This window comes from Protopterus annectens, chromosome 1.part1 (assembly GCF_019279795.1).
Source record: "Protopterus annectens isolate FY-2018-M chromosome 1.part1, PAN1.0, whole genome shotgun sequence".
NCBI classification, from domain to species: domain Eukaryota; kingdom Metazoa; phylum Chordata; order Ceratodontiformes; family Protopteridae; genus Protopterus; species Protopterus annectens.
Window position 1 is genome coordinate 37,606,466 of NC_056726.1, and position 19,105 is coordinate 37,625,570.

Consider the following 19,105-nt stretch of genomic DNA (forward strand, 5'->3'; position numbering starts at 1 on the left):
ATTTCCATGGAAAAGTTGAATACTGCCATATTAAACTGCCATTATTTGAGTTAGGTGGCAAATGCCTTAGGAAACTGCAGGCCTTTTAAAGTAAGAAAGTAATAACAAAATATTATAATGTAATACGAAACATTTAAGATATGTAAACTTTGTGCGTTAAAATTAACAAATTTTGCTTTTAATAATATCTTGTCTATATTATGATGTCTATTAATGAATGGTATAAATATATCATTTGGAACTGGGAATTCAGTACAGCAGCAGTAGAAATGATTAATGATCACTGAAAAAATCATTACTTCGGTATCATTTAGTGATTGTATATACATGGTACAAATGCAATCATTACATTGTGAAGTACTGCAATGGTAAGGATGTTTTACTAGCTTAATATATGCATCTTTACTGAGAGATTTCAGACTGTTACTGATGAATGAAAACTAATATGAATACATGACAATGGGGGTAGGTGAAAGATGACTCTTAAAAAAGTGATTAATTATGTGAATACACTGCAACTAATGTTATAGCACAACTTTACTTGGATGGACTGTATCTATATATAATTATGGGGTTAAGCTAATACTGGTTTTACAAGGGTGGCAGGCATACTTGGTCAATTTTCTGTAGTTTGAATGATGATTAAATTAAAGTGTGTATATGACTGTGGCCTTTTTTAAATATGAAGCATACTTCTATTTGTTCTTTATACTTTTTGTTAGTTCCTCATAAAATGTGTATGTGTGCCTTTTTTTTTTTGGAAAATTGCTGAGGAGTTAAGTCATTAAATAATGACAGACATTTGAGTTTCAAACTTTAAATCCTTCAGGAAATGCAAATTTCTAAGTTTATAAGAGCGGTATGTGAATTCTGTCCCTATGTTTGGGCCTTTGACCCCCCATTGTTTTAAGATTGGTCCAGATTTCTTGTGCTAACAGGTTGAGAGGCATGATATGCAGTAATGATGCAAAACAAGGGATCTAGGTAGAGTAAGGATAACTTCAGCTATGATAAAAATTGCATCCTCTTGACAACTGTTAGGATATGTGGCAAATGTCTGTTTGGAAAGGGGGGATCAAACAAGCTGAGAGGACAAAAGCCTGGAATCAAGTTATCCTTGACATTAATGCAGTGGGTGGCAGAAACTGCACTTTAAGCAAATGATACTGAAGGACATGCTAGAAGCAAAGCAAGGCATATGCAATTGCCCATACCAGTACTGGGAAGGGGGCCTCCAAACATTATCCAATTAACCCCAGATAAAGAATAGCTTCTCTATATCCATGGAGATGACCACGACACAGTTATTGGCCCTAAAAAAAAATCAAAGTGTTGTTGCTGTTACCAACGTCAGCAGCAGCAGAAGCAATACGTGTCTGCTCAGGAAAGTGGGTTTAAAAACAATAACATGCATTCATATGGAGAACTGAATGCTGATAATGAATAATTGTAACAGGAAGGAAGCAAGGAATGCAACAGAGGCAGTGTGCATGATAAGTATTCCCCATACACCCTTAATAAGCATATGGTATTGTATGCCATTTCCTTATCAGTAAAGCTTTCAAATAATTTTTTCACATGGGCACATCAGAAACAAACAATTGCACTATACCAATGAATTTGAAGGATATCAGCAGCAAAATGGCTGTTGGTGATAATGATAATGACAGCATAGTTATGTTCATGAGGCAGCCTTGTAAAAGTGGCGTGCAGTCCTTACATTTAATGCCAGGATCTCACATCCCACAAAATGATAGAAGTACAACAGGAAGTGATAGAGCATCACAAAGGCAAGCACACACTGCCATTTCACTCATGTTTGTGCAGGAGGAACACCCACGCACCTCATCACCAGCATCTCTAAACCCAGACAAGCACTTAGAGGATGATGGCAGGTATTCAGAGGTAACAATGTCACCTTTACAAAGGGGAGCAAGGCATAGACATTTGTTACAGCTACCCCAGGAAACATAAAAATCATTGGTTGCCCAACAGCAAATCTGCTGTGACATAGTTAGGGTTCAGAGCACTGCCAAAGAGAGTTAGCTGGAAATGGTCAGAGCCCTCCAGGGTATGTGTGAGGATTTCCAGCACTACTTGGAAATGGCACAGAGTAGGGATAATGCCATGATCACAATAATGCATAGTATGGTGGCACACCAAGCATCAGTGGCTGCCTCCATTTGTACACTAGTTGGAACTTACCAGACTTAAGCAGGAGTCAATCTCACAAGGGAAGAGGATGGGGTACTGCTCAGATCCAAGGGACCAGATCACATGAGACTGCAAGTACTTCTCGGGAAAGTAATGTAAGTAATCAGATGGTAATTCAGCTAGGCAAAACGACAAACTAGATACAACACACACAGCTGGATAGAAACCTCAGAAGGCACACAGAGAATAAATAGAAACAAAATTTATTGTTAAGCGCTTTTCGTCTGTGCGTTAACACAAACTTCCTCAGACAATTTAAAACACAAAAGCTCCACTATAAATACAGAAAAAGCAATTGGATAATAACCACTTCATTTACACATATTAAATTAAGTGCAAACAATCAAGCATGGATCTTTGTTATATAAGTTTTTAAAGAAACAATATCAGAAAAGCTTAGAAACAGGCTTAATCAAACAAGCTTATTCTGATTAGCTTAATCCAAGAATGGACAGGCACCTAAACAATAACCTTCACTCGAAACTAAAAAATTGTTGTTAAAATAAAAATAAAAATATTTATATTTATATATATAATAAAAAAATATTTATATTTATATAAATAAAAAAATATATAAACATTTATATTTATATACATAAAATTATTTGAGATGGGAAAGTAAATCCCCGGACAGTATACTAAAAAACCGACATGTACTGTCCAATAGTGTAATACAAATACTTATTTCAAAATTTACACTACAAAATAAAATATACAAACTAAAACAGAAAATATAAGAAGTATTTATAAGACATAATAAGAAATATAAATACAGAATTTATCTATTACTTATGTAAACATATTATCCATAAATTGTATGTAAACAATAAATATATATATGTTAAAACTATCTAATATACTGACTAAGGGCATGTTCCATTCATCTTAATAAACTTTTTATTTTTAAAACACAACTAATAGAACAGCTTTCATTCAGACCTGGGAAATTATAAGCATTTAACCTTATCTGCCATTAGAGTTCTAATTCATCTAATCTAAGTGAAACAGAGCTACCTCGAAAGTTATGAAAAACCTGATCTATTATGGTAAATTTAAAACTATGATTAGGAAACTGAACTATATGCTTGGCCAATGCATTTTCAACTTTCTGTTTTTTAATAGCATACAAATGCTCGTACATACGGTCACGAAGTCTCCTTTCAGTTTTCCCTACATAATAAGCCAAACATGACTGGCATTGGGCTAAATAAACAACCATCTTAGAATTGCAATTAACTCTCAGCTTCTGATAATATTGAAAGTTATTAATACAGAATCTATTAGATTCAATCACATATGAGCAATACTTACAAGCCTGGCATTTAAACATGCCAGCTGTTCTTACTGGGGGTTTAACTTGTTCAAAGAAAGCTTTCAGATTTTTACCTCTTTTATAAGTCACGGATGGGCGTTCACCAACACTGGCAAAAACGCTCTTATCATTCCTAAATATTTCCCAATTTTTAAGCAAAATCCGAAAGCAATCTCTGCTGTTAAGATTATAAGTGGTAATAAAGGAAACGACACCATTCCTCAATAAATAATCAATTGGTGGATCTTCAAATAATACTGGACTATTAACAGGTGAATCTACAAATAAAACTGGGCTATTAACTACACTGTTGGTCGATATAAAAGAATTGTTCAAGATAGGTGCAAAAAATTGATTCAGACTTTTAGTTGATACTTCGTCAATAATTTTGTTTACCAAATACTCAGGGTAGCCTCAATGGACAAATAATCCCCTAATAAACAGGCACTCAGAATTAAATTCATGGTTTAAAGTAGTTATACGGGCTGCCCGAACAAGTTGACCCTTAATAATAGCCCATTTTTGGTGAAGTGGGTGGCAACTGGAAAAATGTAACAAAGAGTTACAATATGTATTTTTTCTAAAAATAGAAGCCGTAAGTTTATGGAAAGAAAAATCTTTAGTCAAAAGGACATCAAGATATGAAATAGAATCAACACTAAAAGTGTGTGTGAAGGTCAAAAAATTAGTCGTGGAATTAAAATAATCCACTACTGATTCACATAAAGAACTGTCACCATCCAACAAAATAAAAATGTCATCCAGAAATCGGGTATAAAAGATAAACTTGTCATGAAACGCACAGTTATTGAACACAAAAAGGTGCTCCCATTGGGCCATAACCATATTTGCTACACTTGCCCCACATGGAGAACCCATGGCTACACCCACTTTCTGAAGGTAGAAATTCTCATCAAACGTAAAATAGTTATGGTCAAGCACTAACTCTAATAGTTCTTGGACCAAGCTGTTTTCTGTTTTGGTGCAGCCAAGACGCTTTAACACATCAGCAACCCACTCTAATGCTATTTCATGTGGAATACATGTATAAAGATCCTTAACATCTATGGTTAAAAAGTTATACCTGGGGTTGAAATGCAATTGATTCATCCTTTTAAGAAACACCCAAGAATCCTTACAAATTTGTTTCAAACTGACCAAGTATTTTTGAAGAATAGAGTCGACAACTTTAGCACATGGGTAAGTGGGAGATCCTCTGCCATCAACTAATGGTCGCATCGGTGGATTAATGGGATCCTTGTGGATCTTGGGAATACCAAAAAATCGAGGGAATTTAGGGAAAGAAGTAGACATATAGTTGTAAATGGTGTCGTTTCCTTTATTACCACTTATAATCTTAACAGCAGAGATTGCTTTTGGATTTTGCTTAAAAATTGGGAAATATTTAAGAATGATAAGAGCGTTTTTGCCAGTGTTGGTGAACGCCCATCCGTGACTTATAAAAGAGGTAAAAATCTGAAAGCTTTCTTTGAACAACAAGTTAAACCCCCAGTAAGAACAGCTGGCATGTTTAAATGCCAGGCTTGTAAGTATTGCTCATATGTGATTGAATCTAATAGATTCTGTATTAATAACTTTCAATATTATCAGAAGCTGAGAGTTAATTGCAATTCTAAGATGGTTGTTTATTTAGCCCAATGCCAGTCATGTTTGGCTTATTATGTAGGGAAAACTGAAAGGAGACTTTGTGACCGTATGTACGAGCATTTGTATGCTATTAAAAAACAGAAAGTTGAAAATGCATTGGCCAAGCATATAGTTCAGTTTCCTAATCATAGTTTTAAATTTACCATAATAGATCAGGTTTTTCATAACTTTCGAGGTGGCTCTGATTCACTTAGATTAGATGAATTAAAACTCTTATGGCAGATAAGGTTAAATGCTTATAATTTCCCAGGTCTGAATGAAAGCTGTTCTATTAGTTGTGTTTTAAAAATAAAAAGTTTATTAAGATGAATGGAACATGCTCTTAGTCAGTATATTAGATAGTTTTAACATATATATATTTATTGTTTACATACAATTTATGGATAATATGTTTACATAAGTAATAGATAAATTCTGTATTTATATTTCTTATTATGTCTTATAAATACTTCTTATATTTTCTGTTTTAGTTTGTATATTTTATTTTGTAGTGTAAATTTTGAAATAAGTATTTGTATTACACTATTGGACAGTACATGTCGGTTTTTTAGTATACTGTCCGGGGATTTACTTTCCCATCTCAAATAATTTTATGTATATAAATATAAATGTTTATATATTTTATTTATATAAATATAAATATTTTTTTATTATATATATAAATATAAATATTTTTATTTTTATTTTAACAACAATTTTTTAGTTTCGAGTGAAGGTTATTGTTTAGGTGCCTGTCCATTCTTGGATTAAGCTAATCAGAATAAGCTTGTTTGATTAAGCCTGTTTCTAAGCTTTTCTGATATTGTTTCTTTAAAAACTTATATAACAAAGATCCATGCTTGATTGTTTGCACTTAATTTAATATGTGTAAATGAAGTGGTTATTATCCAATTGCTTTTTCTGTATTTATAGTGGAGCTTCTGTGTTTTAAATTGTCTGAGGAAGTTTGTGTTAACGCACAGACGAAAAGCGCTTAACAATAAATTTTGTTTCTATTTATTCTCTGTGTGCCTTCTGAGGTTTCTATCCAGCTGTGTGTTAAGTAATCAGATGGAACAAGCACATCTGATTTTATGCAGGCCATGTTAGTGTTCATCTACACCTAGCAGAAGCTCTTATTCAAGGTCCAGGTCACATTCATGAAGTGCTGTCAGATCAGTGTCTGCATGGTTATCTCCATCATTTAAGTTACTTCACTGAGCCAACTTGCCATACAGCTCTTATAAAAGTCTCTCTTCAAAATCCCTTCCATTATCACCTGTCCTTAGGACATGTGTATAACTTATTCATAGGTTCATAGATTAGTACTAGGCTAACTGCCCTTGTGGACCATTTTAAGCCTAGCCAATTACCCCCTTGTAAGAATCAAACCTTGGACCTCGTGTTATAAGGTAAACACCTTAACTCCTATGTCAAATGCCAACTTCCCACAAACAAAGCCTATGTGTGGAAAAAGTCACCTTTGCAGGAGGCACCCAGATTTGGGCAAGGGACCTCTTGATCTGCAGTCAAATGCTCTACCAGTGAGCTATGCCCCCATTTGATCTTAAACTACTGTGAATCAACTGTGACAATTGTGTTACTTACAATCTGACCTTCAGAAACACAGCCAGATGTTTAACTAGAAGGGGGATAAGATGTGAAAAAAATGAGGGTGTAGGTGGGACACTTTACAACTGCATGCATTACATCCTTCTAATGGTATTGTTTAGAACCTCAGAGAAATGTAGAAATAAATCTGTATGACATAACATAAGAATGCAATCATTAACACCAATGCTCTGTACATTAGCATTCCTGCAGCTAGCAGTTATACCTATAACTGCCAGCTGCAGGAATGCTAGCAGTTAGGGTCTATATTAGAAGAGCAAAAGCTGAAAACAGCAAACACTCTTATGTAGAACTGAAAAAACTGAAACCACAAAATGTCAAATACACGGAACAGTGATTTTTTTTTCACAAGAAAAAAAAATCGCTGCTCCAAAAAACAAACAAAAAAAATGTACAGACAAAATACAGTGGGGGCTTTGCCCCTCACACCCCCCAACATAAATATATCAACTCGAAGATCACACCACAGTGGAGGAAATGGCAAAGTCCTGAGAATGGCCCAGAAATTTTTTTCCATAAAAAAAAAAAAATCACTGTACCGGTCATTCGACATTATGTGGCTTCACTTTTTTAAGTTTGACATAAGAGCGCTCGATGTTTTCAGCTTTTGCTCTTCTAATATAGACCCTAGCAGTTATACCTATAATTAAAATGATTAATACACTACTTTTCATGGATGCACAATAATGAGGAAAGTACATATTAGAATGAGTATCCTGCCATTTAAACAAACACTGCTGTCACTTCACCCTCACCACTGCACAAATGATATTTTGTCTCTGAAGTCACAAATTATTGTGTATGATAAAATAAAAATAATCAAATGTGCAGTACTTCAGTAAACAATGTGTTTTAATCTGATAATAAATTGCAAAATATGAAAAAAATATGATATGTTTTCTTTCAAATGCAATACATATTATCAAATAATGAAATAACTCTTTTTAATAATTATACTGACTGAAGAAATTTGGGTGGCTACAGTGGTGCAGCGGTTAGCATTGCCACCTCACTGCAAGAGGTTCTCCAGCTCGATTCTCAGCTGGGGTGCCTTCTGTGCGGAGTGTGCATGTCCTCCCTGTGGTCGCGTGGGTTTCCTCCAGGTGCTCCGGTTTCCTCCCACATCCCAAAGACATGCTGTAGGTTGATTGGACACTCTAAATTGGCCATAGGTGTGAGTGTGTGTGCCTTCTGTGGAAGGTTGAGCGCTAGGCTGGCAACTTGACACCGTAAAACTCCACTGCCAATCATGAGTGGACCGGTGATCCACTGTGGCGACCCCTAAGCAGGATAAGCCAAAAGGAGATGATACCAAATGAGAAAATTCAGTACATGCATATTTATCAGCAACATTTATTTTAAAAAGCAGCCAAAAAGGTGGCTATATTACTTGTATTATGTCTTATGACATTATGGGACATGAGTCAGTGAGCACTCAGGCATGACTTTTTTCAAACAATATTATTGCTAACTATTATGAAATAAAGATGAGAGACAATGCCACTTAAACAGTGACAGCAGACCATGCAGCACACAGCATAGCCCACAGATATCACTGCATATGTCATTTATACTCTATGTATTTTTTACAATAAAGGAAACACTAACCCAAATGTCATAGTCCATAGTACTTGATTAGGTGATGACACTTTACATCTGCTGTCATTTGCCATACATGAGCATGGGTCATGGGGTCCCATAGGTTTATTATCACATAATCAAATCCACTGTGTTCAAGTTTTAAGATGTCCGAACAACATGTTCGGAAATCAGAACACTGAACACAAAAAAATGTAGAACTAAGCATTTCAGTAAAGACAAATGTCAAAAATGTTGGTGTTACTGAAATGCTCACATCTGCTCAACATTGAAAAACACTTTTAGCAATGGGGCAAGCCCCCCCTGCACCCCCACAACCCCCCTTCTTATATATATATATATATATATATATATATATATATATATATATATATATATATATATATATAAACTCTGAGATCGCACTACAGTGAGGGAAAGGGTACATTTCCCAATCCCCACTATAGTGCGATCTGCACCACAATGTCAAATCTTACAACAGCGAATGTTCACTATTGTAAGGTTCGACATTGTGGCACTCACATTAACGGTTATGCTAAGTTAGTTTCACACATATGTCATGCGGTCGACTATGTGATAGTAAGCCGGTCCCTTACTACTGCTGTCTGCTGGTCATCATTAGTCATAGTAGGACTGGAACTGGGGGCTGTAGTGACACCATGGGTAACTTCACCACCAGACTGGTGCATGATCATATTGTGCAGTATGCAACATGCAGTAAATGTCCTGCATGCAGTAGCTGGGTCATACTGAAGACCACCCCTCAGACTCATCCAGGCACATGAAATGGCTCTTCAGGAGGCTGAAGACCCTCTTAATGACAATACAGATCTGGGACAGCAATGTCCTGTATATCTGTTCTCCATCTCCACTTGGATTTCTCACTGGTGTCATGAACCATGGCTGCAGTGGATATCCAGAATCAACTGAAAGAGAAAAAAAAAGAAAGAGAGATAATGAGCAGGGAGACAAAAAGGGAAAAGTGAGGTAGTATTCAGCAATGTTTTACCATTAATAATTAAATACACTATAAAAATATCTTTCTATTTACCGGCAAGATGATCACTGGGCATCCTACCATTCCGGAATAGGAGGTAGAATCAGTTAGTGTGCCAGAAATGGCAATTGCAGGCGCTGTCAAGATGGTTGGCAGACATGTTTGGGATGCACCCCCATGCATCACATGCTACCTGGCAGTTGATGGAATGTTAGCCCTTCCTATTGTGGTATTGCTCCCCCTGTAGACTAGAAGGGCCCTAATTGCAACATTGGTGCAATTTATCAGACTGAGTATCTCATGGAAATGTGTTACCCCATAAAATACATGCATAGTTTTGGTTTGGTCATGAGAAGACACAGGGGAATAGATTTACTGATATAGAAATACCAAGAGTATATCCTGCTGCAGTATCCTCAAAGCAGAAGCCTGAGAGATCCTCAATGTATCCTCAGTCTGTTTCTGGACTGTTCCTATGGAAAGCATAATGAGGGCTATACATACCTCAGTGCACCAAGGGAGAGGAAATCCACATATTTGTCCATTACCCCTATGATGATCATGCATACCCACTAAAACCCTTATAATGTCTCTGTCCACACTAGGATTTCATGATTATCAAAGTTATAATGAGTTATCCTTTGTTTATATCTCTCTCATTTTGGCTAGCAAACACTACTATATGGAAGCAGTTTGGGCTCAACCAAAACAAGCAATTCACACCTGGAAATACTAAAGCTACCAACAAGTGACAGCATCTCAATGTATTGCAAAGTAGATCAGTTGGGAAAACCTCCTCTTTCTATAACATATCTGAGGGCAGCATGAACAAGTGGGAAAATTCCACTATGAATCTCAAATAGGAAACAGAGAAAGAATGCTTCATTAGCTTACATATGTAGTGTAAAGTGAAGTTGGGATGTAGCCCTTTCTCTCTAAACCAATGCCATTTTGATTTGTAGCAGAGGATGACACACGCAGTGATTCATCTTACTATATTGTCCATGTAATGCAAACTTGATCTCAGATTCCAGAAATGATTGTGACTTGGCAACACATAGTGCTGGCCTCCATCCTACCTGTGAGTACCTGATCGAGTCACATTACAATATTCAATGGGCTACTCCAGAACAGTGAATTTCCAGTAAGAAAACTATGTGCTACAACTGACTACATGCATACATACAAATATTTCCAGCACAGGCAATAATGGCCTTCTTGCCTACCAACATACCAAAACACATGCTGCCATAGAAAGTGTCTAGGCTGTTCTTAAAAATGTCTAAACTAGTGCTTGCTTTAATGTAATTTGGTACTCTATTCCATGCATCAACTACTCTCTCAGAAAACCATTCAGTACACTTCTCATTACTATAGAATCTTCTGCATAGGTTGTTTGATAATTCTCTACTACTTTTTGGTAACCTCAAACATTCCCAGGGGTAGTTGTCTCTAAATGCCTTATATACCTGAATAAGGTCTCCTTTTAAATGTAGTCTCCTTTTAAATATGTATATGAGACACCGTACAAGTTCAGTTAATTTAGGTTCATAGGTTCATTGGCAGGTACTAGGCTATTGGCCCTAGGGCCTATATAAGCCTAGCCAAATGGTACCCTGGCTTTTGCCACACAAGAAAATTACTTTCCTGTGCCCCTGTCATAGACTTTTATAATAACTTAAATTTTCACACCCGTTAGTTTTCTTGGTATATTTCTGGTGTACTCTTTCCAGTTTATTCATGCTTGTTTTCTTGTAAGGTCCCCATACTGCTTTTCAATGCTTAAGTTTGGGTTTAATGCAACTAACAAACAATGACTTCATCATTTCTGATTTCCTAGGCTTTAAAAATATTTTTATACAACCTATAGTTCTATAACTGTCATTATCCATTTGGTTGATATGATTAGAAAAGCGGGCTCTATCCATATACACAAGTCCTTAAATGAATCTATACTTTCAATCACTGTGTGCTTTACTAAATATTCACCTTTTCATCTATGTCGCCCAAATCTTTTATGCTTAGTTTCTGATATATTTATCATCATATTATTCTCCTGTGTCCAAATGGTCAATTTAGTCAAGTTCTTCTGCAGACATGCCTTATCTATAACACATGTAATCAGTTTACCCATTTTCAAGTCACATGCATGCAGACTGTAGAACACATACAATGAAAAAGATAGAGCTAAAAGATACAGTCTAAACAAGTATGGGCCTAGGACAAAGCCCTGTGGGACACCCTGACTGTGACCACAAATTTCACCTGACCGACTATTGTATGATACTTGGCATGTCCTATTTGTATGTCATACAGCTATCCATCTTATCAAGAGTACATCAATACCTAATTGTTCTAATTTATTGATCAGTGTTTTGTGTATGACCCTATGAAATGCTGAAGTTAAATCTATATAAATTACATCACAGCACAATGTTTCATTCATAGCTTTTATTATATTGTTAATGAAGGTCATGTTACAAGTAATAGATCTATTTTCATCAGTTCTAACAATAATTTATCCAATACAACATTTGCCTTTTTTTCCACAACATGAAAGTAAACTTATGGGTCTCGAGGAATCTGCGTTTGTCCTACTCCCCTTTCCCTTAAAGACTTTAATAGGGTCATAGACAAAACACCGATCAATAAATTAGAACAACTAAGTATCAGTATAGGTACATGATTTAACAAGTTCATGTCTCTAGTCTTGAGGAATCTCCCCATATTTGTACGACTAAGTAAATAACAGATATAACAATACTGTAATTTCATGCTGAAGCATTATCGGGTCATTTTTAATAATTCTGCCTCCTTCCTGTGCTTTGTTTGTATCCAGTTTGCATATTTCTTTTTCAATATACTCTAACTTTATTTCAGTATCTGAGGTTGCCTGGACCACTAGGACAATTTATGACCCTCTTTGTGGAGCCAAACTGCTTTGCATAAGACTTTGTAAATATATCTATGATCTGTTGTATTTGAGAATAAATTTTAGAATCTACACATAGTTTATTAATTTATCTGTCTTTACTCCTATCACATTTTATGTATCTATAAAATAGTTTCTTATTATGCTCAATATCTTTATATAACATTTCTTCAATTTTTTATCTTGTTTCAATTATGTTCAATTTGTCTGTCCAGCTTATTTCAGCTTTCAAAGTCTTAGTCTGAACTCTTTCCCATTTCTTATAGTGTTTGCCTCTCATCTTAATCAAGTATCTTGTTCTTAAGGAAATATATCCCCCCTGAGGTCGTATGCCTAGATCCTGATGTTAAACATTTTTTTTTTATTTTTTGCATTCAAACAATTACTTTCCACATTTCTTCTGCAGTTTTTTTTCCACCAAGCACATCACTCCAATTAGTTTTAGATAGTGACTGTTTTGTTTCCATATAGTCTGCTAGTAATCTTTTCTGCATTAAGATTTCAGTTTGGAAAAATTAGCTAGCAACAAATTAACCATTATAACCCCATGATCACTGCACATCAACTGTGATAAAACTTGACATGAAGTAACAGTAATTTCTCTAGGAACATAAACAATGTCTAGTTTATTCCGTCCCTAGTCGGCTTTTTACAATCTAAAGCAATTATTGTTCCTGAGCATATATTGTAAATAATTTCCTTGCTATTGGTGTTGAATCAATATTATTCCAGACTATTTCTGGTAAATTTATATCCTCAGCCATTGCTATTCTTCCATGCTGTGCTTCATGAATGAATTGCTCTAAGTCATCAGCACTTGATATTGATGGTCTATACACTGCAACCACATCACTAAATCGTACAGATTTTCACAGGATGACCAGATTTTTGCCTCATACTTTTGGTCTGTTCCTCATAAAATTTGAGATGTTCTGGCAAATCACTGAGAATTGGAGTCACTAAATAATGTCATACATTTGAGTTTCAGGTTTTATATCCTTCAGAAAATGTATAACATACTACCACTATAGGAAAGAGAAGAATTACATATAATGCAAAACATTTAAAGGATTTTGCTAATTCTTATTATTTGAATGATATTAATAATCAGATAGATTCAAAATCATTACCATACACCTTTTTTTCTAACAGATACAAAACTTATTCAAAAATAGATAGGGTCTTTATTTCTAACCAGATGGTAACAGATTTAATTAATTCCAAAATCATTTCATGTCCTATATCTGATCATAATTCAATTATTTTTGAATTCATGATAAAAAATACTCATAATGTTCAGATCAAAAAGGATACCAGCATACTTAACTCAACTAAAAGACTATAAAGAATATATACTTTCAGAAGTAAAACATTTTTTAGACATAAATAACACTCCTGAAGTCTCCATTGTTTATGTTTGGGATGCCTTAAAATCATATATATATGGACAAAGTATCAGATGGTATAATAATAAAAGGAAATCTTGGGATAAGGAATTGTTAGATATTCAAAGTAAATTAGACTCTTATAAACATAATAATAAAGAAAATATTATGGACAAGAAAGTTATTGAAGAAATAAACAAACTAAATGAGAAATACAAAGAAATTTTAACTCATAAAGTTAAGATAACTTTAGAGAAATACAAGTTTTTGTCTTATTCAATAAGCCCCAAATACTTACATAGACTTAAAAATAAAACAAAAAGGTTGAATAAACAAAACCATATCAAATAAATCTTTTCTCTAAAGACAAAGAAGAATGTTTCTAGTATACCAGAAATACTAGATGAATTTAGAAATCACTTTCACAAAATTAACCATAATAATATTAACATGGAACCTAAAGATAAAATAAAGGAGTTTATAACCACAAATATGAATAAAAAGCTTAATAAACAACAGATTAAACTATTGGACAAGAGTATTTCATATACAGAAGTTATTACACAAATAAATAAGCTAAAATCAAACAAAGCACCGGGTAATAATGGTATTATACCAGAGATATATAAAATCCTTTCTAAAAATACATATTCATTAATACATAAGGTTTTTATTTTGGCCCAAACTGAGTTAATAACCCCCTCATCTTGGCAATATACATTTATTTCGCCAATTTTAAAACCTAATAAAGATCCAACTACATGTTCTTCATATCGGCCCATCTCATTACTTAATGTTGATTATAAAATGTTTATGAATATCTTTGCTGATAGATTGAAGACAATCATTCCCGGCATTATAGATATAGATCAGACAGTCAAAAAGCAGCAAAAAACAACCAGGAAGCAGGAGTGCGAATGACTCAAAAATCCTCACTCTGTAATTCAAGTAAACATTCAGCAAGTGCAAAAATGCAAGAAAAAATCACGTTGCAGTTAGACCAAAGCTCAAGAAGAGTTCTCGCCAAGAAATAACGAATTGTTAGCAAAAAATCTTTATTCCACAAGAACGAACCAGACTCCAAACACAAGCGCTTTCGCCCGTTTGTAACGGGCTTTTTCAAGTGTAATTTTTTGCACAACAGATCAGACAATAGATCAGACAGGCTTCATTGTAAATAGAAATACTTTTGATAATATAAGAAGAACTTTAACATTAATAGATTTTGCAAATAGGAAAAAGAAAGATTTAACACTTATTAGTCTTGATATAAGTTCAGCATTTGATTCAGTAAGTTGGGACAATCTGTTTACCTTAATGAAGTGCACAAACTTCTCTGATGCATTTGTAAATCTAATTGAACATTTATACAAAGGAACGTTGGCTTATATTAAGGTAGGAACATATGTTTCACAAAAAATACCCATTCTTAAAGGTACAAAACAAGGATGCCCACTTTCTCCACTATTATTCACTTTAGTAATGGAGCCTTGGGATAATTTGATCAGAAACAGTACTGACATAGAGGGTTTTGAAATAGATGAAAGTACAACATCCAAAATTCAACTTTTTGCAGATGATGTTCTAATTACATCAGCAGGATCTAATTCTTCTATACAGTCTCTATTTGATAACATGATGAATTTTAAAAGTATTTCTGGTTTAATATTCAATGAAGAAAAAAATAAAATACTACCTATATATACACGAAAAAATATTCTCATTAGTGATTTTACTAAATATGTACCCAATTCAGGTCAGATAACTTATTTAGGTATAATACTATCTAAAGATATTAAATCTATTATATATAATAATTATAATACCTGTTTTCTTAATATACAAAATCTTTTAATACCTGGAATAATATGATTTTACTATGGAGGAGAGACTTACAATTATTAAAATGATAATATTCCCCAAGATTTTATACTTAATACAATCAATAATACTTCCACCTACAAAAATAATTATCAAGAAACTGAACACACTAATGTTAAATTTCTTATGGGCACCTAATAGACCTAGGATTGCATTAAAGAAACATACTAATAGCTGGTCTCAAGGGGGTATTTCTTTTCCAGACTTTAATTTATATACCATCTCTTCTATTGTAAAAGTTATTACTTTATTAATAGATCAGTCATGTCACAAAATGGAAAGATTATTGGGAGCTAATTAGTATACACTTCATGAAAATCTCCTTAACACATAAAAATATGATTGTAAATAACTCCATGTTATGGTTAGTAAAGGAATTTTGTACTTCACCTATTACACCTAAACATATGGTTTGTTACCCATTAAATATTATTATTAGTTATCGTAGCTTTATATTCATGCACCCTAAGTATAGGGAATGGAAATTTATTGTATTTCCTATAATGTATACTCAGGGTATGCTTTTGTCATCTACTTCTGAAGGAACTCATTTAGCTATAGATAATGATCTAAAGTACTGGTATCAGTTGATATCTGATAATAAATTAAAAATCTAGATTTCTTAAAACAAGAATTTGATCTAAGAGAAACTTGCTGGTTAGAGGTTCAGACCTTTAGACAACATCTCATTAATAAAATAGATTTAATGTCTATAAATGTTAAAGAATCTATTCCAACACTGATTGATTACTTGATATTACATTTACAACATAAAGTTTCTGATAAAGGTAAACTTTCATACATACATAAAGTTATCAGACAAGAAACTTTTTACAGTGTAGATTCATACTGGAATTATTTCACTTCTATTAATGGGGACCCACCAAATCAACAAGATAAACAATATATATTGGAATCTGCTTATAGAACTATGTCTTCCATTGTCTGGAGACTTTATACATGGAAATTTTACATAGATCTTTTTATACACCTTTGATGATGAATAAAATAAATAATAAAGATAATCTATGTAAGAGATGTAATGTAGAAATTAATGCTGACTGGTCTCATATGTTTTATGACTGTATAAAATTGAAAGATTACTGGAAGTCAATTAATGAATTTTTGCAGGCTCTTTTTACAGATAATTTCATTATTTCTAAATCTCTTATATTATTCAACACACCTGTACCTCAAAGTGTTAAAAAGGTTAAGCTTCCCTTGTTATGGTCTATTCTAGCAGTTGCTAGGAAAATAATAACTAGAAATTGGATTTCAGATACACCTCCTTCGTTCAATGAATTTAAAAATGTTATGAATATAGTGTGCCATATGGAAATAAACACAATTAGGACTAGAACAAACAGAAAAACATCTTATTTTATTGTATGGGATAATTTACAAAATTTGTTAAAAAATTTTAATTTCAATAGCATGGTATTTTAGTTTAATTAATTGATCTGATTGTAGTGGATGTCTTTGTAAATACTTTAGTTGTTTTGTTGAATATTATAATAATACCTATTTTTAATTACTTGTATAAAATTGTTATGATATTTCTCTTATATGTTAAAACAATAAACCTGTTTTGAAAAAAAAAAGAAAATGTATAACACATATCTTGTTATTGTAGCAACTTTCTAAATTTATAAGAGCAATATTTAAAATCTGTCCCTGTTTTTGGGGCTTTGTCCCCCATTATTTTAGGCTTTGTTCCGATTTCTTACATTAAGAGGTTTTGAGTTTTGATTTCAGCAATTGTTATATGTACCAGGCTTGTCTTTTTGTCACAGTTACACAATGTACAGTACTGGAATTATCATTTAACATGTAATAATCACAGGTCTCATAACATTCTTTAATCCCTATTCTACCACCTCCTCCTGATTTTTGTTAGTGTCTGTTAGAATAAAAGTATTTAGATCCTGACAGAACTGGTTTCCAATCATTGTTCTTTAACCATATTTGAAAAACAAGAACATAAATCTTGGAATGTGTCTAATTTCCTAATAAAAATTTTCATTATTATTGGCCCTAGCATTAACAACCATCAGAGACGTTATAAATGTTACTATCTGTGAATTGTTAAATTTTTGTAATGGCAAAAATCCTGCCTTGTGTTTGTTCAATATTGCAAAGTATCTGCTGCAAAAATTATCTTCCTTGATCTTGAAAAGTGCACAACATCCTGTCTTAACACGTGCCCAAAATTAGGCTCAGATGCTCTACATGTTGCCATTTTTTAAATTAAAACATTTTTTCATGTAGGTATTTACCCAAAACCTTTTCATTCATGGTGACCTGACTCTTTTTCTATACGTGATTTGTGAAAAATATGTTCTAACTTTTATGCAAGCTATACTATCTAAGAGGGCTCTAAGTTCCCAACTATCAGTCAGAGAATTCTTGGGGATGAGATCATTTGCACCACCATGAATAAAAATAGAGCCATACTTTCTAACATTAAGGCATTCTGAGGCCTTTCTCACGTCCTCTACTTTTGCTCCTGACAGGCATAACTCTATTTGATGTTCATTACCTTCATTGCAAATGTAAGTATCAGTTCAGTAAAAACAAACCAAAATGACAACCGATGGCAAAGACAAACTGAATTTATTAAGTAACCGGTAAGCACTTTTGTGGTAAAACAAACCGCTTCCTCAGACCATAAAAAACATTTAAAAACATCATTTATAAGTACACATTGGTCGACATGAATCATATGATCACTGAACTAATCAACAGTTTAACTAAAACACCACATCAAACCATATGAGCAGCACATAAGCATGGTAGAGCATAAAACATGTATTTTTTAACTATATTACCAACTGCATAAGGAACAAATTTCCATAGTACATAGAATAATACTTACTAAAAACTTTCATAAAATTCTCATTCAATAACTAACACTACCTAATGCCTGTGATTGCATGACAGCAAAACCAAACCACTTCTGTGTTTGTATAATACAGTGTGTCATGTTGTCATGGCAACGCAATGAAAACTGTTGTCTTGCTGAGACATTTACCTGGAATGCATATGCCTGAATACCTAATCAATACCTAATATATATATTACATAAAATAACTCTAACACCTCTATTAAACTCATGTAGCCTATCTTTTAGGAAAAACTTATCATTAAAGTGTCAGTTATGCTCTAGACAAGGATTTATTCTGTCATGTCAGGCATCTACATGTTTTGGTACTTTTTCTTGTAGGAGATGCAGTGCCTGTGGTTTTATTTCTAGTAGTTTATAGATACAGCATCCTTCCACATCATATAAGGTTGAGTTTAATTTCTTTGCATGTTTCAAGGATAAGCATTTACTATATTTAATATATTTTGCTGAGTATGTCTGTTGTACAGCATTTTATATAGGCAAAACTAATAGGATGCTTAAGGAGAGGATAATATAGCAATAACCCACGCCTGGGTGTGGGTAATGCTGGATTTACCCATGGTTGGCATGGTTTGATCACAAGGGTGAAGCCCGAGTGACC